Below are 23,813 nucleotides of genomic sequence, written 5' to 3'. Positions count from 1 at the left end.
ATTTTCAAATGCCCTGCTTTATATTGAGCCAACTGAAGAGTTGTCTTATATCTTTTTAAGGGAAAGAGTTGTGGGAGGAGGGGGGGAGGATAAAAGGAAAGTAAAAAAATGTCTGTGTCAATACCATTTACACTTTGTGACAGCTTTGCAAAGAACAAGTGATACTTCTCCAGATCCAAGTTTGATTTACACCCGAAATAAATGTAGGTGCAAAGGGAAAGAGAACTCAATATACTTGGAATGTGCTGGTCATCAAATGCATAGTTATTGCATCTATTTGATTGTTTTGGTTTAAATGACAGATGATGTTCCAGTGGCCTTTCTCTTGGAGGATCTCAGGATGTGTCACAGGTCTTTAATTTAAGCCTCATCTTTTCCACCCAGGAAATAATCGGGGTAGGGCTCTCTTGCTTAAAGGAGGAGAAAATGACAGGCACAGTGTGAGGCTCCTCCGTGAGGGAGCTGCTGCAGGTGAACCACCAACCCTGGAAGGGCAGACATCAAATTTCGCTGGACACCGGAGACCCTCCCCACTGAAAATAAAATAAATTGTGTTCCAAATGTGGTTTCGAAACGAGGAGCGAAGAGCCTCCAATTTGAAAATCATCACATCCACTGTGTCTTCATCCTCCAAATGAGGACTCTCTTACATTTTAGTCAGTGTGCCATGTTCCTTTTATATCTGTTCTCGAAGTCTTGACATCACTAAAAATAAATGACTCAATTACGCTTGTGCAGAAGCAGCTGGAAATCTACCCAAATCTTCCCAATCTCTAAACTGTGTAAACAGAGACACCAAAGAGGGGGGGAAAAAAGAGAAAAAGAAACAAAAATGAAGACAGTGAAAGAGTTTTAAAAATAAGAAGTTCTCCAGGAGAAGCTCAGGGAAGAGAGGAGGGTGCTTATACTCCTTTTTTTTTTTTTTTTTTTTTTTCTTTTTTTGTTCCTCCACAGCACACTGTCCTCCCTAAACCTTCGGGTCCAGGAAGCAAACCAGGTGGAAAAAAGGATCAAGAGACTTTATAAACACCTGGCAGAGAAACGCGCCCAGCCAACACACATTCCAGTGCTCACGGGAAAACGTTGGCAGCCGCCTCTGGTCAGATGGCCCAGGATCTTGGGGGCCTCGGCTCGCACTTGAGGGACTAATGGGAAAGATGGAAACAGAATCCTGGCCGGCCAGCAAGCCCCAAGATACAACCACAAACCCCCTCAGTTTCCAAAGACTGGTCTTTTGTGGTGGCTCTCAGCTCAGAATGCACAATTACAAAAATGAAATGTTCCAAGCGTCCTATACACCCACAGCATTCTTTCTTTTATTTACTGTCTTGGGTCGAAGAATATACTTTGTCTCCTCGTGTCCTTTTGCCAGGAAAGAAAAGCAGGTTTGGCCAGCAGAAAACCTGATCGTCTCTATTCCTTCCTTCATGTTACTCAGGAGATGAAGGAAAAGGTCAGAGCAGTGGTGCAGCTCGGCTGCCTCACCCCTGCGTCGGGCTGCACGTTGTCTACACGCTTCAAGGGGGAGAACTGCACTGGAGATGAAAGTAGGTCACAAGGCGGTGAAAGGGGACCGAGACTTAACCGAGGAAAATGAGAAGTGAGAGCTGGGTTAAACCCGGGGCCTAGAGCCCTCGGTGCTTCTTCTGAGAGGTTGACCAGAGAGCCGAAGGCCTGCGTGGCCCGGTGACCCCTGTCTCCTTCTCCTGCTGCCCGGCCCCTGCTCTGCTCTCATTTCAATCAGTAAACGCAGCGCCTGTGGGAGCCAAGGAATCCGTGAAGGGACCCTGCGAGGGCAGTGGCAAAGAGCTTTCCTCTTTTTCCACACAAAGACAGGCCAAAGGGGAATGGTTTAAATTGCTTCCAGCAGGATTTAGGTTCGGCATGAGGAAAATCTCTCTGAGTGCGATGAGCCTCTGGAATGCATTACTAAGAGAGGCACAGGAATCCACTTCAGAGATCCCTGAGGACGCCATGGAATGCTAATCTTTCCTTAATGGCTAATATTTTGGTGTAATCAGAGGCGGAGGCATGGATGAGCTTTCAAGTCCCTCTCACTCCTGAGATTTGAATATGAAATCTGGCAGCAGAATGAAAGAGCAGTTGTCCTGTGGCATCTTCAGCCTCCGAGCCCTGCTGCATTTAGGTCACCTGAGGCCCTGTGGGTACCTGCCCCCGCTGGTGACTGGGTGTGGGTCCTGCCTGGATAGGTCTGGAGGTGTGCAGAGGCCTGGGGAGGGCAGGGGTATGGGGGAGAAAAGAGTCACGTTGAAAACAACAGGAGTGGAAGAACCGGAAAGTGAGTCTGAGCCAGAAGTTTTAGGAAGCGCTGAAATTTGAGTGAGGGAAATGACAATAATCTATCAAATATTGCAAGAGGTAGGAACCAGACCAGAACTGGAATGCAGAGCCAAGGCTCCCAAGCTAGATAGAAGGAAGATGGAGAGGGAGGGTATTAAGGGCAGACTTTTACCTATGGGGTGCCTGAGACTCACCATCTCACCACGGGTAAGTCATAGGAGTCAAGAGTGAATGCATGAAATGCATCAAATATTTGTTATCAGCAAAAGTTGATATCTAGAAATTTATAAATGAACCTAAGAATGGCTTCAAGGGTATCGTTATTAAGAATAAAATAATTATATCAGTCTTTGGCCTTTTGGTTTTCTGGGGTAAAACCTAATGGGTAGGGAATTAGGATAATTTAGTATTTGATCTTGAAAGTGCTTCATGTAGGTAACGGGGGCCACATGTTTAACAGGCATGGACTGGCACTCAGTGAAGACCCTGTGGATGGATCCTGCGGCCACAAGGTCATCAATGGGGAGTAGGCAATTAGGTGAGTCGGTCAGGCCACCCGGAAGTCCATAGCTTAGTACTAACATACTCATCAGTGTGTCTTCATTGTGATAACATTTGCCTGTGCAGGGTCAGCATCGCTTTTCCTTGATGGTTTTCTTTCTCCAGAGCAACTATGTCACACAAGAATGTTCATTACTATTGATCGGTTTGGTAGAAACAACCTGTGTGTTTATATGCTGGGGTATGAGTTAGCCAACATGTTGCTCTCCAGTTTGTGAGTTGTTGAGCTAACAAGCAAAGAGAAATGGTTGGCCTTCCTATCCCTTCTGCTTCACAGTGACATTCATGCAACATTGTGTACCACGAACTAGGCTGTGGAATAGGGAGTCAAAGATGAATAAGGGAGGTTTCCTGCTGTCAAGGCAATCTATTCGAGAATAGCCATTAGCTTACATCAGGCCTCTGTGTCATGGAACCCATGCTGAGAGGAGAGCAGGAATGAAGCCATTATTGATGAGCATCGTGACTCCTGGCATTACATTTTGTTTGGCTAAGACACTGATTTAATGAGAGAATGTAATCCATGGAGGTTAGTAGAAGTCATAACCCTTGGAGAGGATTGGTTAACACACCATACCATTTGTTTTCCTTCCCCGCAGGTAGAGTTTTAACTGGAATACTTGAAACCCCATCATTCTCTAAGATGAAGAACAAAGAGAATAAAACTAGTCAGAAACCCAGCAGCCAAGGTGCTCTAATCCTCTAGGCAAATATTTAATAAATGGGTTTCCTTCCATGATGCCTCCATCAGAATGGCTCTTAAGGCAAGAGGTTCTGAGACTTTCTGCTCCTCAAGGGTGGGTGGAGTGACTTTATTGTTGATGTCAGGGATGATGTTAATGATGGTGGTGGGGGGGTAGTTGTTGAACTGGTGGTAATTGTCTGAATCTCACCACTGACATTTCTAGGAAGGAATTTTGGCCTTCGTGATTTTGGCTGCAAAAAGTTGGTAAGCTAACCTTCCCTTCCCCCTTCCCATTTTCAGCTCCTTTGGGGGAAGAGGAAAACCCCAGACACCAGCTTTCTGGTAACATAAGAAGCTTCCCATAACCATGTACTATAAATTATAATAAGCACGACCCTTCTTTTTCTCTTCCTCTTTGTTTCGCTCCCTGAGCAATATTGTAAGAGTCTACACAATCTCATAAGGGACTTGGCTGGCAATCAGTTGAAGATACTGTTCCTTTGGCAGCAGTTCCAAGCAACTAGACTAATGTATTCCTTTTTGCTTAGTTTCTACAAAATTGCATTATGGTTCTACACAGCTGAGGAACTGGAAGAAGAAACCAAAGCGTAGAGAAAGTTAAGGCACAGACTGGCAAAGCCACTCAACCAAGCTGTATTATTTCACCCGCTTTATGTCATGGTTGTACACAGGTGGAGTGTGAAGTTGCTGTCTCTTTGGGGTGTGGCCTCTTGGCAGTCAGTGAGGTTCAGTGTCACCGGTTGACCAAGAGGCAGCTAGCTAGGGCTGTGATGAATCTTTATGGAGGTAAAATCTTTTGGGCTGATTTTTTTTTTCTTTGTGGTGCATTCCCTTTTAGCTTCACCTTTGATCTTGAGGAGTCTGACTGTGTTTGGGCCTGGAGGATACACTTAATGCACAAACACCCCTGGAACAAAGACCTCGGGCCAGTTTGTGCAGGCAAATCAGAGGAACAAGACTGTTAGGCCATTTGCTGCCCATCTTGCAGCCTTAATCAATAAATACTCTTAACACCAGCACTTGCTACCTGTGCAATCTGGGGTCAGTTGTCAGCTTTTTTTGCCCCTACAGTCCTTCATTTGTAAAAGGAGGGTAGGAGGCAAATGATCTCTGAGTTCCCTATAGCTCACTTAGAACAAGCCTATAAAAGTAAGTCAATTTCTCTGACATGCATTATTAGTAGATGGAAATACTTTCCCTATCTCCTGAAAAATAAATAAATGTACATAGAGTGTTATCAAACTTAAAGTTTCTAGCCATTATTTTAAATTTCATTTCATAGAAACTGAAACAAATTCGGACCAAATGTATTATCCACATGAAATAAATGAAGCTTTAGTCTGGCTCGGTGTCATAAACTGTGTGAGTTGGACTAGCCTGGGTGGGCCTCTCTCTGAGGCTGGGCTACATCCACAGATAATGCAAGGAAGTTCAATCCAGCTTAAAAGTGAGGCCCGAAACACATGTACTTCTAGCTCCCATGGCCTCTTGCTAGCTTCTCTGCTTACCCCATGTACCTGATAGTTCAGTAAGAGGACATCTTTTTTTTTTTTCTTTTAAGATTTTATTTATTTATTATGGAGAGAGGGCACAAACAGGGGTAGCAGTAGGCAGAGGGAGAGGGAGAGGCAGGCTCCCTGCTGAGCAAGGAGCCTGGTGTGGGGCTCATCCCAGGACCCTGGGCTCATGACCTGAACCAAAGGCAGACGCTTGGCTGACTGAGCCACCCAGGTGCCCCAAGAGGACATCTTTTACCTGTGTCCACAGTTTTAGCTCTCAGCCTCTTACTCTGAATCATTTATTGAAGCTTGTTCTCTTTTGCTGAGGATCCACCCTATTGCTAACCTCAGTACTCATTCTCTGTTTCTGTGCTTGCTTTGCCCTCTGGACTTTATGGTGGGCATTATAGTCCCAGCTAAACTTCCTTCCATAAGATTTCATTTCACCCAGATAGACTGCTTGTAGACTTCCCTGGTTGAACCTAACATTGGTCACTACCCATGTGAGCTCTGCAGCCATGGGCATGATGCTTAGCAGTTTTTGCTAACTTCCACTGGCAGCCCCTGAATGTGGTAATGGGTAATAGGTGAAGTAGAAGCAAACGGAATCAAGGACCTAAGAAAATTTTACCAGGGTTTCTGATGGATGAGCACAGAGTGGTACCCCAAGATGTAGGTGTACGGTGGGAAACAAGGATGGAGAGTAGGGCCTCATCTACTGGACGAGAACTCAGAGTTTGGGCTCTAATTCCTGATGGTGGTGGTGTTGAGGATTCTGACACGATTGAGGTTCTAATGGCTCCAGAGATCCTACCGGGTCATAATAGCATTGCCAATTAAAAAAACCTTATTATGTCTGCATCTTTACCTGCAGGGTTATAATAGTTACATTTCGGGTAATGAATCCTAGCCATTGTGAGCAGGCAGGCAGTCTGCAATCTCTGAAGCAATACAACCATGACCTTTAGTCTATGGATAGGTACCTACTGGGGCTCTGCTCTGTCTCCCTTGTTTTTCTCTGCAGGTGGCAGGCTTAACTCACCTGGTCCAAGTACATGATATTTAGCCAGGTGTTAGAAATTTTGATGGTTTCAGACCATTCTGGGCCAGGTCAATTACATGAAGCCAGAGTTTCCTCTTGTGAAACAGACAGGAGGAGGGCTGTCACCAAAGGAAGTGAGTTGAGCAATAGGTGGGTGAGTGAGGACAGCATGGTGGCATGGGGCGAGACAGGGAGGAGTCTAGTACAAGAGTCAACAATGAGTTAGGGGGGGATGGCACTCCCTAGGGACTCAGTAAGTACTTGGGAATGAGTGCATGAATAAATCATTCCAATTTTTCCCAGACTCAGGATGAAAGATCCAGGCTAAAGATTAATTATCCAAACTGACATACCAGGTCATGGTTGAACTATTAGCAGAAGTGACTCAATGTTGAGTCCCATAGCGAGAGACTCCTCCTGCCTTGTACCTCTAACCCCTGCTTGTTGGTCTTTGGGGGAAGGTTGAGTTGTGGGAAGGAAGGGGTATGAGGAAACAGAGCTGGATAGGGCTTTTCAGGGCAGTGTTTTTCAGAGCCAACCCATTTCTGGCAAAAAGTATTACTCTCTAGGCAAGTGTCTATTTGCTATGTTGATCTAATACAACATTAACTTCTGAAACAGTTGCACTCACTTTGCCAATTTTCCAAGCTCAAAACAGGAATGGAGTTAATAAAGTAACAGGCATTTTGGATGGTGAAGCTTTACTTTAAAAATGCCCACATGTGCATAATTTTCCACTTTCTTCCTAAATTCCTATGCCTGGAAGGAGCCTTAGAAATCTAAACCTCTTGTTTACAGATGAGAAAACTCAGGTCATGAGAAGTAGAGGATTTGCTCAAAGCCACATGGCTATCTAGGGAAAAGCCAGGATCAGAATCCAAGATCTCAGACTTCCGGAAAGTGCTGTTTTAATTCTATTCCAATCTTTTAATTCATGAATGGATACCATTGAGGGGTTTGGAGATACTCTTCAGCATCAGGGAGCAATCAGCTTGCTCCTGCACACACCTCCTGCAGTGGGCAACTGCAGCCATGAAGAATCATGGTCTTCTCTTAAGGGGAGTTTCCTAAGGTTTGGCAATGCAGTTGGGAAGTGTTATCTGAGCTGATATTTTATTTTATAGCAACTATTTTATGTTGTGATATTATTGATTATGATAAGCTGGCTCATTCACATGTTCAGTCTGCAAATACTTGTGGATACCTATCATGGGCTTGCACCATTTTAGGGACTGGTAGGAGTGTGGCAGTGGTGAGTATGGCTTCCTTGATCGTTGGCCCTATGGAGCTTTCAACCTAATCAAGGGTCTGGAAAGCTGTGTTTTGTTCATGTCCACTTTGCCATATCAACCCAAAGTCCCCAGTTGGATTAAATCCTTGTCTAGCTCCCTGCCCTGACACTCGAGTTGATAAAAACGGACTTCAGAAGAGGAGAACACATGCTTTTTAAAAATTATTTAACCCTTTGTGAAGCACTTCTTAGTGCTACTAACTCAGAAAACAAAGCGAGGGGAGGTTGAAAGCCCTTAAATGTCAGGAGAGCATAGAAACTGCAGGAAAGTGACTCGTTCAAGGCCTTGAATGTTGGTAAAGTCAAGAAGGGAACCAGATTCCTGGGCTCTCATTTTATGACTCTTTCATAAGAATGGCAATCTTCTAAAAATCCAAAAACATTAAAAAAATTTGAAAACACTTCTATCTCTTTACACAATAAGAAACTCTCCTGAGAAGACTATATCACTTGTCCCTATTGAGTCTGTGTGTTTTCAACTATCATCCTAGCACTTGGCAAACTGCCCTATACAAAGTAGGCACCCAATATAATTGTTTAATGAACACATGAATGAATGAATGTTATAGACATTGATATAATGTACTAACTTACTTTGGTCACTCAGACATGTGTGAAGCATGGTTTGGAAATTCATTTCACTCATTATGCTCTTAGAAGAGCTTTGCATAGGATTTTTTAAAAATCTGTTAAATTCTATAAGAAAGGGAAATGAAAACTATTTCTATGTACTTCTCTCTTCATAGGTGAAATTCAAAATGGGCTCTTGATGTGGAGTGTCAAGCTGGTCTCGGATATAGGACCCCCTTCAACTGGTGGTTGACTGACTATTACTTTTCAGAAGAAGGTAGAAGGTAGGAGTTGTCCTGTCTTCCTTTAAACACTGATAAGGGGGGTTCCTGGGTGGCTCAGTTGGTTAAGTGTTTGTCCTTGGCTCAGGTCATGATCTCAGGGTCCTGGGATCGAGCCCTGCATTGGGCTCTCTGCTTCACGGGAGTCTGCTTATCCTCTCCTTATCCCTCGCCACTGTCATCTCTCAAATAAATAAGTAAAATCTTAAAAAAAAAAAAGTAAAACACTGGTAAGTCTGGGAGAAACAGAAGTACAATGGAAGGAATGGAAAAATATGGAAGAAAGGAGACCAATGGTAGTACATTACTATTTATACAACATTTTCATATCCACCATCTAATTCACTACTTAAAACAATTCTGAAGATGCTATTATTATTCCCATTTTACAGACGAAGACACTGAGGCATAAAAGTATAAGCTAGGAAATGGCAGAGCCTGCACTCAAAGCTAATTCTCCCGACTTTAGAGCTGGTGCTGTTTCAAGCCCTTAGCCCTTCTTTGTAAACATGGCAATATCACAGCCACCCTGTGACGCATTCAGACTTTCATCTGTGGGTCACGAAGTGGAAGATTTCGTGGTGAATCTGTCTTAAAAATGATGGATGCTCTACATTGGTGCACATTCCCTATTTTAGTTGACAGCATCACCTTGTGGATGAAAATACATCTGGTGTGTGTTTTTATTTGTAAATATATGTATACTCTGTCGATTAGGGATAATGAGCCAAAAGATTAGGCCATCAATCAGAATTGTTTAGGGGTTAAAACTTCTTTTCCAGAGCTTATATTTTGTTAATCGACTATTAAAGAGTGATCAAAGGGACGCCTGGATGGCTCAGCGGTTGAGCATCTGCCTTCAGCTCAGGGCATGATCTTGGAATTTCGGGATCGAGTCCCGCATCTGCTCCGTGCAAGGAGCCTGCTTCTCCCTCTGCCTGTGTCTCTGCCTCTCTCTCTCTCTCTGCATCAAATACATAAAATCTTTTTTTTTTTTTTTTTTTTTTTTTTTAAAGAGTGATCTAATACTAATACTTAATTGATGAGGGAACAGAATGAAAGCTGGTTTGTTTTTGGCCACCTTGGTTAAAACTCACTGCAATTTTGTTTGCTTAAGTCATAGTTTTTGAAAAGTGGGGATGATATGGTATTGTGGCTTAATGGCAAGAACTACAAGGGACAAAGTGAAATCAGAGGCTTAACAGGATCTCATTGTCTAAGACAGAAGGACGGTAGGGTCTTAAGTCCAAAGGCCTTCGAGGTCTACCATTTCATCTTGGGGTCATGTAAAGCCCTCTGGGCCTCAATGCATTGATCTCTAATGTAGGGAGAATAATATCAAGCTTTTGGAATGGTCATAACATGCCTGGTACCCTGGGCCCATGTTTTTAAGATTTTAAGAGAAAGAGCTCCTGGATTTAATGACAAGGAATGAAAACTCCAAGACAATCCTCCATCCAAGTGCAAACAGAATCCATGCCACTCAAGCAGAAATGTAGACACATGTCAGTAGGCATCTTAGCTGACTTGAGTTCTTTTGCTGCTGCAGTCTCTGGTAGACAAATCAGTTTGTAAAAAAATATTTTTGTGATCAACGGTGAAAAATGTGAACTATCTGGATTTTTTTTCCCCCCGGAGGTCTCTCAAATTAGAACATAAAACTAACAACACCACAACTTCTCGACAGCAAAGTAAGGACAATTTATCCTAACCTGGTGGATTATTAATAATTGCAATAGGTTACATTTTCATCTTAAATTTAATCATTTGGTAATTATTAATTCAAATGATGATTTGATGAAGAATTTAATCACATGTTTAATCACATGATACATGATGTCCTGATTAAACGTTTCCTTCAGAAACTTTATTAGAAAAAAGGTTTTGCTTTTTTTTTTTTTTTTTTGAATTCCCTTTTTCTTGTAAGAGAAAGCCTAATTGGGCAATCCACAAACAGTGGGAACGGATTCTCCATCACGTCTCCTGTTCACAGGGGCTGGGAAGGGCCGGCCTGGTTAGCTGGAGAGCACCAGCCACTGCAGACTGCCAGTCCCCCTCTGGTCACACTCCCCGCCCCTCCCAAAGTCCAGCCCTCACAGCTGAAGATCTTTAGGGCAAACTTTTCAGTTTAAATTTCCCGGCTTTTTGTCAGTTTGTGTCAAAGCCGTAGCCACCTTCTCCTGCTGACTGTGGTGGCTTTGTTTGTTCCTCCCCTCCATTTGCTACTGGTTGGCCTCCCTGGACTGTGTCGGCACACTTACAGTAGGCAGAGTGCTGATGACAGATGGTGGGGGGCTGGGAACTGGGCTGCCGTGGCCTGGTGCCAACGGATAGGCCTTGCTGCCCAAACGTGCAGCCCAGAAGCTTCTCCTTGAAGCCTTGTCCGTTTGGTTGGTTCTGTGGGCGTGTTTGTGTGTGCTTGTGCACACGTGGCGTGTTTTGTTGTGGTAGTGGTGGTGGTTGTGGCTGTTTTTGTTGTTGTTTGGGCCAACGACAACAGAGGCCTCACTGGCTGGCTGCGGCTTTTCACTCTTGGCAGTTTCCAGACTCCCAGGCAGGAAATTCTCCCAACGATTGCAGCTGTGAATTGGCCCATTTTTTTGGAAAGAGGATAAAGAAAAGAGTTTTGTGGGTCTTTTGCTTTCCTCGCACAAGCAGGGGGGTGTTGAATACAAACAGGGAGGGATACATGGGGGAGGGGAGGGAGTGGGTAGGAGAGGGATGGATGGCTCCCTTGGAGCATACACAGGGCTGGTGCATGGAGCCAGATGTGGGGCCACCTCAGAGGTGAGACTGCCCTAGGTCTTTGTGGGGTTTCAGCAGTTTGACCCCTTTGACAGCAAGAGACACTCATTTCCATTCATCCCTTTAACAAATATTTGAAAGCTTGCTTTCTGACCAGTGGTTTACTGGGAGGTGAGGATACCAGGAAGCAAAACAGACAGGGTCTATACCTCATGGAAGTAACAATCAGATGAAATGAGAGTGAACAAACACATCACAGTCTCACACCCTCCTTAGAATTTTCCATGCAACTTAATAGGTTACTGTGGTGGAGGACGGTGATGATGATAATTATTTACAACTTTCAACGAGTATTTCTGTGCCAAGCACTGTTCTAAAGGCATTTCTCATTAATCTTCAGAATAATTCCGGGAGGTAAATGCTATGAAATGGACATTTGGGGACAGTCAGAAAAGGCCTCTCAAAGAAGGTAAAATTTGAGTTGAGATATGAAGGATGCAAAGGGGTCAGTTATTTAAAGAGTCAGGGGAAGGAACAAAGGTCCTGAGGCAGGGAAAAGCTTAGTGTATTCAAATTGCCAGGAAAAGCCTGTGGAATAGGGTGTAGAAATAAAAGGGGGCGGTGGACTGGGGAGATTGGAGTGAGGTGAGATCAGATTGGAGACATAGATAGGGGCCTTGTGAGGACTAAGTCCCGATAAGGGATATGAGAATGCGAAGCTGTTGCTGGATTTGGAGTTGGGAAGAGCCTTACTGGAATTGCATTCCTGAAAGATTTCTCCATCTGTATTGGGGAGATGAAGTGGATTAGGTAAAACCAGCATGGAAGCAGGATTGTAGGAGGCCATTACTGGCCAGAAATTATGGTGACATGAATGAGGGTGGCAGCTATGAACACAGAGCAGTGGAAGGGGTTAGGTATCCAAGTTGGAGATGGACACAAGAAGTGCCAATCAACTGAGTTGATAAGGTGGTAAGGCAAAGTAGTCATGGCTGGCAACGTGGTTTCTGGTTCTGGCCACTGGCTGGTGGCGGATGGTGTCATTCCCTGAGATGGAAAGGACTGATGGCCGAGGGCACGGAGGTACCCCTTTGAACACTAGAAAGGTCAGTGCACGGAGAGGACATCTGATGGCCTGGGACAAAGAGGAAATACCTTCTATGGAGGGGAGAAGGAACCACTGAATCGCAGCAGGAAAATAATTTTCTTACATTTGCAAGGTGATGTTTGCACTTTAGCTTCTGTCCCTTGTCTTATTCGATCTTGACCATAATATTGCAACATAATTATGATGACCTCAATCTTATAGAGGGAGACAGTGAGATCTATAGGAGTAAACTGACTTTTCATAGTCACACAGCGATAATACTAGTTATTGCTCATGTTGAGTGAAAGTCTACTTTGTACCAAGTACTGGTCCATGCACTTTACATATGCTGAGTCTTACTCTTACCCCATTTTTCAGAGGGAAAACTGAAGCATAGAAAGTTTGAATCATTTGTTCAAGGTTATACAGCTAGTATATAGCCTTTATCACTGTAAAGAATAAAGCCGGGCTTCAAATCCAGCTCCCTATTTGTGCTCTTAACCACTGTGTTATACTAAGTATAACTGAATTGGGGCTCTGAATCTCACAACCTCTTGACTATCCTGAAATGCCTCCTTGATGCTACTTCTGATTCCTCTTTCCCTGCAATGGATTTACGTACCACGGCAGTTTCAGCATTGCTTTAGTTAGATGCCCATTCCTCAAATATTTTCCTCCAAAGAGCAAGCACCAAAGGCACCAAGATGTGACATCTGAAAAAGAGACTCTACCTTGTAGTGACATAACTTTCAATAAAAATTTAAAAAAGAAAAAATAGTACCTATCAAATAATTTGGTCTATATGTATCTATTCATTGGAAAGTATTTTTCTGTGTTAAGAGTTAATACATATACCATGAACGTGACTGCTTATTTTCTGGGAAGTCCTAGAGCCGAGTAGGAAGGCAGGCATATAAACATTATATCTATTTCATTTTCATATCTCTTAAAAGATGATCTATGCACATAACAAAGATGAAAGAATTAGGCCACAAACAATCTGCACGTATACCCCGATGAGGTCCCACAGGTGATCATCTTGGCAGCATCTTAAATGTACTTCATGTCACAGTTCTTCACTGAGGGCGAGATAGGAGAGAGACTATTTCAACTTTATTTGTTCATATGTATTCAATCAAGCACTCTAACTGCCGGTGAGAGAGTGAGGATGAGCAGCCACTGCACTGCCTTCCAGAAAGCAGCTCTGTTCCTAAGTAGGGTTGAAACAACCACAGATAGTTCTTTCTTGCTGTTGTTTCGTTGAGTAACCAGGGGGCTAAGTCCTCATCCTGAAATGCTCTAAATTGGTGTCTCATACCCAGATGATGGGGAATAGTTGCCTCACCAGGCTGGTTCTGAAGATGAAGTGAGGTGATTTCTCCATTCTGGCCATCAAGTAGCAAGGACAAGAGAGGCAAAATGGTTACCCCAGATTTCTCAAAAGGAGCACCACACATCGTTGGTTTACATTCTATCCAAAACACGCTCTGGGTTAGGTTTGGAAAGTGTTGTGTTCTATTCCTGCTAAGGATTGGCATATTAAAAGCTCTGATAAGCCCTACGTAAAGAACATTCAAGATGCTGCCAAGATGATCACCTACTGGACCTCATTGGGGTATGTGTGCGGATTGTTTGTGACCTAATTCTTTCATCTTTGCTATGTGCATAAATCATCTTTTAAGAGATGAAAGTGAAACTGGTATAATGTTCGTATGCCTGTCTTCCTACTTGGCCCTAGGACTTTGAAGAAAACAAGAAGTCACATTTTATGGTATATGTATTAACTCTAATTTAGAACACAAAAATATTTTGCTGAACATAGCATTTCCGAAACTATCTATTGCCATCAATGCTGTTGATCAGTTGTGTGATTAATGGCACCGACAGATAATTCTTTAGCCCATTCAAGGTATGTTGAGACTAAATTTTCCTTTAATAAAGCCCTAACAGAAAAAATAGTGTCTGAAGTACAATGTTTCCAGTCAGATGAACTGGGACTCAGGTACTGGCTTAGTCTATAAGAATTTCTAAAATTTTGGGCTATCATACTTAAAGTCCCTGACTGCCTTCAACTACAAATTGGTAAAATGAAATTTTTACCTTAGAACATGGTTGTGATTTGTTTACTGAGTGAACTTATTCATTTAACAAATGTTTATTGAGGGGCTCCCTGGTGGCTCAGCAGTTTGGAGCCTGCCTTTGGTCCAGGGCGCGATCCTGGAGACCCCGGATCGAGCCCCACGTTGGGCTCCTGGCATGGAGCCTGCTTCTCCCTCTGCCTGCGTCTCTGCCTCTCTCTCTATGTCTATCATGAATAAATAAATAAAATCTTAAAAAAAAACCCACAAATGTTTATTGAACATCTTCCCAGTACCAAGTATTGTGGTATAGGGATTCAGGAGTTAGCTAGCTGTATTTATCAGGATTTTCCAGAGAAATAGAAACAACGGGAGATATTATCTAAATAGAGATATATAGATATGACTTGTAAACATAAAAACAAACAAATACGATTTTTTATAAGGAATTGGCTCATTCAATTATGGGTACTGAGAAGTCCCGTGAGCTATTATCTGCAAGCTAAGGACCCAGGAAGGCCAGTGGTGTTATTCAGTCTACGTTCAAAGACCTGAGAACCAGGAGCACCCAGGGCAGGAAATGATCAATGTCCCAGTATCCTGGCTCAGACAACGAAGCAGGAAGGGCCAAATTCTCCCTTTCTTCACCTTTTCGTTCTATTTAGGTCCTCAATGGATTGGATCATGCCTATGCACACTGCTTTACTGAGTCCACTGATTCAAATGCTAATTTCATCCAGCAACACCGTCACAGATACATCCAAAAATAATACTTAGCGAACTACCTGGGTACTTTGTGATTCACTCAAGTTGAACATATAAAATTAACAATTCCACCAGCCCACTAGGAACTTAATTGTTTACTCATGAGAAGTCCCTGATCAACATTTTGTACTTATGTTGGGGCATCAGTGACTTGTCCTCTTTTTGGTATCACATTGCAAGAGAGATTCACCAGCAAGAGTGGTCTGTATCAGACCAAGCCAGATGTTTTTCAAAACTTTTAAGCAGAAAGGAACGTCCCTTAAAGGAATGTTACCCAAATATGGGTAACATAAAAAGTGCCAACATGAAGGCAAGTTATTTGTCAAGATTTCTCCTACAAGAGGTTTAAAAACACCCTTCCAACTTCTACCCTTTGTACTGTTGTTGTTATTGTTTTAATCGTGGGGTTTTCAATCTGTGAAGTTTATTTTAACTCAACACAGGAAGATTTTCCTTTGGAGACAAATACATTGCTAAAGGGAAAGGAGGAAGAGGAAGACTGTTATTACTGGTTCTTGGGTGGAGAAGATGTTTGATTTCCTCACCTCCTCCTTTCTTGCTGCCCTCCTTGCCTTGAAAAGGAGCCCTGTGTTTTAAGTGAGGCCACCTTTGTGGAAAGTACTGAATTAATCATACAGTCCATGTAAGATCAGGGGAGCTAGACAGAGGGCATATGGACCATCTTGGTTTTGCCTACGGACATTGGCTCCTCACTTACACGTCTAAGAAGAAGGTCCAGTAAGTTTGTCAACACTCATAATACTGCCTTGCCCAGAGCTTCTGGCTCACAGATCTAGGGAGACTTGTAATACTTAAATCTGGGATGGATGCAAGAATTAAAACAAAAGCAAAAGCAAAAACAAAACCTACTTCATCTTTGTGATAACTCAGAGGGAGGGCAGGAAGGTTAAAAGGGTGAACATAAATAGAAATTAGGTGGGAACAGAAGGACTAGCAATTTTTTAGCCTTTTGTTGAATATTGCTCTAAAATAGGGTTTCTCAAACTCAGCATGACTGACAGTTGGCCATAATTCTTTGTGTGGGGGTGCTATCCTGTGTACTGTAGAATGTTTAGCAGTATCCCTGTCTTCTACCCACTAGATGCCAGTAGCAACTATTTCTGGACGTTGTCAAATATCCCCAGGGGACAGGGGCAAACTATCCCTGATTAAGAACCTCTGCTCCAAAAGCAAGAACTCTTTAAATTTTTGTGGCAGTGGACCTCTTTGGTGATCTGGAGAAGACGAGAGACTCTCAGATTAATGTTCTTAAATGTATGAAGTAAAACATATAGAATAAGATAGGAAAACATTTATATTAAAGTTATCAAAATATTTTTAAAAACCCACAAATTTGTGCTATGGTAATTTATGTATTTCTTTATGAACATACTAAATAAAAATATCTAAAAGTGGACCCAAATAACTACCTTACTTTTGAAGTAGTGGTGAGCTCATATGATATTTCAGGAAACCTGTAACAACTGTTATGTGATATGAAGACATCTGTGATTTTAATTGTGACAAAATTCTAAGACTACTATGGATTTATATTTAAAGGTAATGTTAAATTTTAGTTCAAGACGGATGGAAATTAAGATGTAACTTTTTCTTTCTTTTCTTTTTTAAAAGATTTTATTTGTTTATTCATGAGAGACACATAGAGAGAGAGGCAGAGACATAGGCAGAGGGAGAAGTAGGCTCCATGCAGGAAGCCTGATGTGGGACTTGATCCCGGGATTCCAGGATCACACCCCAGGCCGAAGGCGGCGCTAAACTGCTGAGCCACCCAGGAACCCCAAGATGTAACTTTTTCTTATCCATGTTCACAGAGACCATGAATTCATAGGTATTGGATATAGAACTCCTTTTTCTAAAGCATGAAGGAAAGAAGCCATGTAAGCTCAAGTTATTTTTATGATATTTAATTCATACCCCAAATTCCAATCAGAGTGCCTGAAGTGAAGGGAAGGCTCTGACATCAGGCAATTATGGGCCCTCATGAGTGCAGACACAATCTTTAAATCCAAGAAAGCATAAATTTTATAGGCATTACCTGAAATTCTTCTACAAATGAAGAACTCAGAGGTAGCAGAAGGAGGACTATAAAATGGGCCAAAACCAAAGAAGGTGTCCTGGTATGGCCAAGGGGCCCAGAAGATCTGCTGGGCTCTAGGTAATGGTGGAGATAGTGGTAATGCTGGGAACTGGCTCAGCCAACAACTAGGAAGTTAGATCCCTCTAGGCATCTAGGAAGTGATGGGCTCAGCTTGGACCAATGTTGATGAAATCTCTGCTGTTTAAGACATGGTTTAAGACTTTCACCTACACAAAACTCATGGAGGCTAACAAAATCCACAGAACAGAGTGCTGTAAAGGTGAAGAAATTGGCATGGGAAGAGAGGTTAGGTCAAGTTGTTTAGTTCTGTAGGTAGTTAATGGAAGAATTGAGTGATTGTTGGGGCTAGGAATTGGGTTTATTATTATTATTATTTTTTTTGGAGTCTTAGCAAATGTCAGGAATATAATAGGTCCCCAATGAATACTTGTTGAATGAATGAATGAATGAATGCATCCATAAATCACCAAGTTCCATTTTTAATGTTGACTGTGTCAACCCAGTTACCTAACATTATATTTAGTTATAAATATATTTCTATATTCCTCTTTAGGCAGAGGAACTGTGGGGACCATTTTTTATCCAATTTGCTACTTATTGTGTAATTCTAATATATTTACTCATAAATCACACACACACACACACACACAGGTTTGTTGGTTCCTTTGGGATAGAGGATTCCTGGGGCATCTTCTAAAAGGTTCCTTAGAGCCTTAGCCAGATTTTTTTTTTTTTAAGATTTTATTTATTTGAGAGAGAGAGAGAACAAAAGTGGCAGGGTGGGAGGGGGCAGAGGGAGAGAGACAAGCACGCTCCCCACTCCCTGGGCAGCCCAGCTTGGGGCTTGATCCCAGGACCCTGAGATCATGCCCTGAGCCTAAGTCACACTTAACCGACTGTGCCATCCAGGCACTCCAAGAACTGTAACCAAGTTTCTGTTGACAGCAGGAGGGCTCCTACAGGATTTATTGCCATGTGATATTACCACCCTACTGAAGCTAAGCTACTGATAAACTGATTGGGCCCGTGAGCATGCAGAAATAGAAACTACAGCAGAGAAACTGCATAATGAAAATGGTGGAGGGCAAAAGTAGCTGAGCTAAAGAGGGAAATCTAGGCTGGCTTTCATTTGAGGATTTTCTTTTGAAACCTAGCTTTTTTTTTTTTTTTTTCTCAGTAAGGGGAAGCCCTAATCAGCTATGGAGCAAAGTGAGCCTCTTCTCTCTTGTTTTGCAGAAAATAAATAGGCTTGATTATGGGCACAGAGCTCCACAGTTGCTGCAGTGTGTGAAGCATACATAAATTGCAGACTAAGGGACTCTGAAGCAGAAATTGGTGGGTTTGAGTTCTTGTGTGAGGGTGGTCAAGATACTCTACTATCTTGAACTGAAATTATTTCTTCTGCCAAATATGGTTGTTAAACTAGCTCCAGGATTGCAACTCAAAAGGCCTACTGACAGGGACAGAAATGGGTGAAGCATAAGACAAAAAAGGGAAAAGTGGGGACTGTGGCCAAGTAGAGGGTATATGTCCATTTGAAAGAGGTGCTACTACCTGCTTTTAGTCCATTGTCACTGCACTAGAATGTGCATCTAATGTTGCCAGATCTTCTAGACTTTAAAAAAAATCTGTGCTTTCAGTTTTAAATGCTGACAACTCCTTCAAAATTTTAAAAGACATAGTGCAAGCCAGATTTGACCCTGGGTGGCCACAGATGATCTCTAAAGGCTTGCAGTATTAACAGTTGAAGAATATAAGTAGATATGCTTTATCATCTGTGAAATAATTCTTTAAATTCACTTAAAGTAAAATAAATAAATAAATAAATAAATAATAAATAAATTCACTTAAAGTTTTAGTGTTTTTTTGTTTTGTTTTTTTGTTTTTTGGGGGGGCTTTTAAAAGTTTTTAATTAGTTAATTAATTAATTAATTAGTTTATGTATTTTAGTAGATGAGGTGGGGAGGTCACAGGAGACTGCTTTCCAGGGCACGTGCAGGTGCTCCACTTGCTTCTCCAGTATGCCTGCCTTCATTGCCCCCACCCTGAAAGTCTCATTCAAGTTCAGAGCTAACTTATTTTCATGTCTGGTCTCAGGTGCCCAGACACCTGGGAGATATAGGGCTCCAGACCTGGTCTTCTCCAGTCTACCCTGGGGAAGTCCTGGGCAGCCAACCCTGGGAACTTCGAGACCCCTGAAGTTCATCAGCCAGCATCTCTCCCCTCCGGATGCTGTCCACCTGGGCATGTGGCTAGGAGACCTAAATTCACTTTTTATAGTGCTTCATAGTTTGCAAGTCACTTGCATGATTTTATCAGTCTCATGAAAACACTGTACACTGGTGCTACCCCTGTTTTATAGAGGAGGAATCTTAAATTCAGGAATGTTAAGAGACACATCTGCAGTCACAGCAAGGAAGTTGTAGAAGCTAGATTCATTCTTTCATGTTGGACTCTCAGCACTTCCGCCAAGCATACAGCCTTGCCCCAAAACGCAAGAACTTCGTAGCCCTACTTTGCATCTCTGGAGGTCAAATAAAGGAAATACCACTATTCCAACCATTGATCTGTGGAAGTCTGTCCTTGGAACAAGGAAGGGTTATGAGATGACTATTCTTTAAGAAAGAACATCTGAATCTCCATTCTTGTACCAGGTGGCATATCAGGTCAATGTTTCTTCTAAACCTTGGCTATCCCTCCATCATTCTCAAAGTAGAAATAGGACTGGAGAAAGAAGCCTTATATTCTCGCCATGATTCAACTGCTAACTGGCTATGTGACTTTAGACAAAAATTCCTTTGTCCTCTCTGTGAACTCTAGGTTCCTCATCTGTAAAACAGGAACCATGATACGTGAGTGGTAGAGCTGGAAGCCAGATTAACACCCCATCCCATTCCATGAAACACCACCAATTTATCCTTAGAGGTCACAGGCAACTGGGGGAAACAAACCCCAACATATAATAACTATACAGGATATATGCTACTAATCAGGGATGAATGGGGAGTTACATATAAGGGAGATACAGAGATAAATGGTTCCTATTAGTGGTGATGAATAAATGTTACATAGAAACTGACTATTTTTGTTATTATCTTACTGCCTTTTACAGCCCCCCTCCCCCCCGAAGGTACTGGTCGCCAGTGGGTTTTGCTGATTTACTGAGACACAAACTTAGCATAAATATCCTCCATGGCAAAAGCCTCTTAATACCTTTAGAAAGGATTACAAATTGTAACTATAAAAGGATATACAATAGAAAGGAGTCTCCCTCTCACCCTGACCCTTTCCAAAAAGGTAACTTAGATTCTGTGTGCCTTCTCAGCATATTCTGGATATACAAAAGCACATATGAATGTGGTATATACCTGTATCTCTATTTTTGTCTATATCTATTTTTATAGTCCCCGTTTTTTTCACAAATGGGAACATCCTTCTTGAATTGCTTTTCTTAGTTAAAAACTTAGTTAAAAAATTTCCATATCAGTACATACAGATCTATCTCCGTCTTTGTAGTAGCTGTATAGTATTCCACCACTGTATTTTTTAGATACCTTTCTTAGTCAGTTCCAGCTGTTAGAACAAATTGCCATAGACATGGTGGCTGAAACAACATTTATTTCTCACTTAGTTCTAGAAGTTGGAAAGTTTTACATCGTGATGCCAGCATAGCTAGTTTCCCGGTGAAGGCACTCCTTCTGGTTTACAGAGGGCTATCTCTTCCTTGTATCCTTACATGGCAGAAAGAGAGGGAGAGGAAGCAAATGCTCCCATGTTTATTCTTATAAAGGCATTGATATCATTTATAAGTTTCACTTTCATGACCAAATACCTCCTTAATAAGACCCCATCTTTTAATGCCATCACATGGGAGGTTAAGATTTCAATATATGAATTTGGGAGGACACAAATATTCAGTCCATAACATTTGTCCACTTATTTCTAATTGAGAAATATTAGTATATGTCTATTCTTTTGTTATTTCAAATGTTCTAATATATATCCTTGTATATATCCCTGAATGCAAGCTCAATATAAAATAAATTTCTACTACTGTTTCATTATAGGTCTTGAGTACTGATATTGCCCTCTGAAGAGACTGCACCCTTAATACTTCAAGGAACATTTCAAGAAAGTATCTACATATTTTTACCAATATCCTGTATTATAAAACTTTGATTTTTGTCCACTGAGAGGTAAAAATGTTTTATTTTTATTTGCACTTACTTGCTTTTAATAAAGTTGAACATAAAATCCTGATAAGACATATCTTGTGATATGTATATCCTGTGAAGAAGCCTGCTCATGATCTTTATTCATTTTTCTACTGGGTGGTTAATTTTCTTTCTTATTGAATTATAAGAGCTCTTTATATATTAATGAAACCAGACTATTTATATGAAGTCATATGTCATACTTGTTGTAATTTTTTTTGTAGTTTGTTATTTGTCATAATACTTCCAGATGTATCTTTTTAAAGGTTTGCTTTAAAAATCAATATGTACTGTGATTATATGGCTGTTGCTTCTGAAAGTTGGGTTTGTACAGCTTTACCAAGAAGCTTCTGCTTGTCATCACAGGGAATGGTGTAATGCTTCTTGAATAGGACCTGGTTTATGCCACTGTGAGTCATTCATGTTACTGGAAAAACTGACTGACCGCCGGACATTACTGGCACATTTCCCATAATTCTCCATGGAACTGAGGGCATTCAAGAGGGAGTATTTCTCATTTCCTATGTAACTAGTCATTGTCCTGATTGACTTCAAGACTTTGTCTCTGTGAGAAAAAAAAATAAAGTATCCCAAAGCAAAAAAGTTTCACAAGTTATTTTGAGTTCATAAAACATAATGGTCATCAACTGAAACAGAAATTTTAGAAAAATGATCCAGACTTATTGGAAAACTCAACACCATGGTTTACAAGTTACGTGATGAAGTGCTTAAAGCATCCCAGCCAGAGAAGAGAGGACTTTCATTAATCAGGCAGAGAGAGTGACAGAAGAAAAGAACTTGACTTTAGCCTGAATGAGTGAAGATAAAAGTCATATGTAGTCACTGAGGAAAGAGGGGTACTATGTTTTTATTCTGATCCAGATTTGATAAGATAGGACACAAAACAAGCCCCTCCCTACAGACATTGAGGATGGACTGTTTGTTCAAAAACCACTTGGCACTGAGCTGTCAGATTCACCATCTGAAACAGCATCAGAGACAGAAGGAGAAAGATCTCTTTTCTTCCAAGTTCACAACAACCACCAAAACAATGTGCATCCATTGCCACAAGGCTCCTAGCTGATCGACCAAAGACCATGCTTAATTAAAGGGTAAGGTGGTAGTGTATACACTACACTGGTCTGTATGTGGCATTTGCCTCTGGTAGCTTATTACTCCTGGTTGTACACAGTGGAAATAGAATGTAGTGAGTTTTACAGTTCTTGGCTTTATTGGCTTAACCAGAGATCAAAATTCTACACTAAGTGAGGTAGAGTGACCAACTGTACCCTAAATGCCCAGGACTGTACTTGTTCTAGTACTGAAAGTCCAGTGTTCTGGGAAACTCCTCAGTCATAGTTCAAAGTAGAACAATTGGTCACTCTGGGTCTTGGTCTCGTCCAGCGGATTCTTTCTTCAGTCATGTTATTCTATAGAAAAATTAAATAAGATAAAATGAGCTTAACTGTAAGAGAAAATTCGGTAATACATAAATAGGATCACAGCTTTTGGAGTGAGAAATGCTGGAACAAGATGCATAAGACCATACGCTCAGGAAGAGAAAAAAATTTTTTTGAGGTAACTTCTTTGATTCTGTGATTCTATATCACTATTTCTATCATCTTAGAAAAGTTATATGAGCCATAAGTAAAATAATCTCTATTGCCATTTATTGATGATTGTTGGGTACTAGGCACTGTGGTGAACTCTTTGATGTTATTCTGATGATAGCCTTAGGAAATAGATATTATTAGATATGATTTATAGGTGAGAAGGCAGGCCTAAACAGATTATGTCTTGCCCAAAGTTATGCAGGTAGCAGATGGTGAAGATAGGATTTGAATTCAGATCTGTGTGGTTATAAAACCTATGCTCACATACCCCATCTTCCATTATCCACAAGTAGTTGTGAACAGTCATTTCTGCTCTCTCCATGTTCTGAGGTTATCGGTACTACCTATAATATGATCCCTGGAGACCAGAGAAATAGTAACACTAGCAATATGAATTTGCATAACATCTTTTACATTTCACAACACTGTTACTTCTATTTTCTACTATCATCATCCTAGAGATGCTGGGAAGTAGCTAATGTTGATCCTTTCTCTATAACACATAGGAAAGAGAAGTGTGGATGAGTAGGGTCAACTGTTGATGGATACATGGGTGATGCAGTGGCAAACTGGACTCACATCTACAACTCTTGATCTTAATTCCTTCTGAATACTACATCTATTCAGTAGAGATTAAGGGATTCTGTGACTTTGTATCAAAGGCCTTCCAGACTTCTGTGGGAATTGGTCCAACTTTATTTCCCCTAATTGTCTGTCTCCCACATTTCACTATACGCTCTGGGAAGGCAGGTTCATGTGTTTATTTTATTCATTTCTCTATCCTCAAAACCCGACACAGAGATTCTTAATAAATATTTGGTAAAAATGACTATCCTTTGCAAACCTTTCTCCTAATTCAGATGGGGTAGATACCCCATTATCATGTCACGTTTTCTTGCCACCACATCTAATTTCACACTGTTTTCTCCCCTCATTGCCAC

At 41.5% G+C, this 23,813-nt stretch overlaps 1 long non-coding RNA gene across 1 annotated transcript; it reads left to right on the top strand.

The window, feature by feature from the left end:
• The first annotated feature begins 8,141 nt into the window (after nucleotides 1–8,141).
• On the top strand, nucleotides 8,142–21,755 carry LOC119873963. The gene is made up of 3 exons (XR_005367093.1): nucleotides 8,142–8,254; nucleotides 21,113–21,241; nucleotides 21,626–21,755. It is a non-coding gene; the product is annotated as an uncharacterized LOC119873963 (long non-coding RNA).
• Nucleotides 21,756–23,813: the final 2,058 nt, after the last annotated feature.

The sequence above is a fragment of the Canis lupus genome, chromosome 11 (genome assembly GCF_011100685.1).
Source record: "Canis lupus familiaris isolate Mischka breed German Shepherd chromosome 11, alternate assembly UU_Cfam_GSD_1.0, whole genome shotgun sequence".
Taxonomy (NCBI): domain Eukaryota; kingdom Metazoa; phylum Chordata; class Mammalia; order Carnivora; family Canidae; genus Canis; species Canis lupus.
This window is presented reverse-complemented; position numbering and strand designations above follow the sequence as displayed.